Below are 1,475 nucleotides of genomic sequence, written 5' to 3'. Positions count from 1 at the left end.
AGGGAATTTTGGAAGTAAGGTTATTAGGATATTCCAAGGACTCATTTACAAAAGTAAATATATTTGTGTCATAAAAAAGTTCTGTTTCATTTTCATAATTCTTAGATAAATGAAAACCTAGATCTGTTAAATTACTGCGAACGTAATGCTTGGAAAAATCGTAAAATATTTTGTTTCTAGTCGCGTCGTCAACTCTTAACTGGGCCATTGAATTACCACGTCCATTCTTAGGTTTTCTTTCGATTTCTCTATGAGTTCTCTTGACATCTAAACTAGATTGATTATCCAGTTGATTAAACTTATTAGGTATTGCTATTGTACCATTCCGATTATAAAAATTATGTAAACTAATAATTGATGTATTTTTGTAGGATTGAATTGCATTTGAAGACAAGTTTTTTCTTCGAAAACGATTTAATGAAGTAATGAACTTTTTACCGCTTACCGAAAAATTGTTGCCGATATTTTTAATTGCGCTATAATTGACAGATTTTGAACCATCTTGTAAAGTGGTACTTTTGGAAGGGCTGCCTTTTGGTGATGGAAATATCATTTGAGAGTTTGTGAGATGTGAGAGTAAAGATAAAAGGATAAGGAATTTCAAGGTTATATTCGAAACTTCCCAGAAGGAATAAAGGAGGTTCAGGGGTAATGTATTGTGCAGCGAACGCCTCATGCCAGGCCGGCTTCAGAGCCGACTATCCTGGGAACAAAAATTATCCAGTTTTACTAATTTCTACTTAAAAAGGCTAAGTAACTAATGTGAATAATCAAACCGCCCCTAAACCAGGGAGCCTCGTGAAACTTTAATAAGAAAATTTTGATGGATGTGGACGGAGCAGAAGATGTATGCAAGTATCGTAGCAGGTGCAAAGATGAAGTCTTCGCCTACTCGGAAAGAGGCGAGATCAATATTTATGTATGTATGCAAAAATTAGACATTTTCATAGTACTTAATCAATAAGCTAGGATGATGAGTGTTTGCTATCGAAATTAGTCGCGCGTGTTTCCGATAAAAATAAATACACATCCCAAACAACCCGTCTAACGTATTCCAAGTATCCTTATTCGACATTCATCAAAGCAAAAAATTCCAAATGGAAAGCTTTTTATACAATGCAAATAATATCGTATGTTTGATAAAAATATGAATGCAATACATACAATCTGACCGATTCTTTTGAATGTTAATATCAATTTGCATTTGTTTATTAACCCAATCATCCTTTGTGAATGTTGAGCTAAATTTTATTTCGTGGGGTCAAAGGTGAAAATTCTAACAGATCATTGTTATAAAATATTGTATAAATTGCGGACTTCAGTGGTGTAGTGCGGTAACACGCAAGGCAAACATATAATAATTCGGGAAAATAATGATTTCGTGTCTCTCTATTTATTAATGGGTGTTTTGTGTTCATAAATTTATTTTTTTCTACCGAAACGTGCAGTGCTCTTGGGTGTTGCCATTTTATTGA

The sequence above is a fragment of the Amyelois transitella genome, chromosome 14 (genome assembly GCF_032362555.1).
Source record: "Amyelois transitella isolate CPQ chromosome 14, ilAmyTran1.1, whole genome shotgun sequence".
Taxonomy (NCBI): Eukaryota; Metazoa; Arthropoda; class Insecta; order Lepidoptera; family Pyralidae; genus Amyelois; species Amyelois transitella.
Note: the sequence above shows the minus strand (reverse complement) of the source record.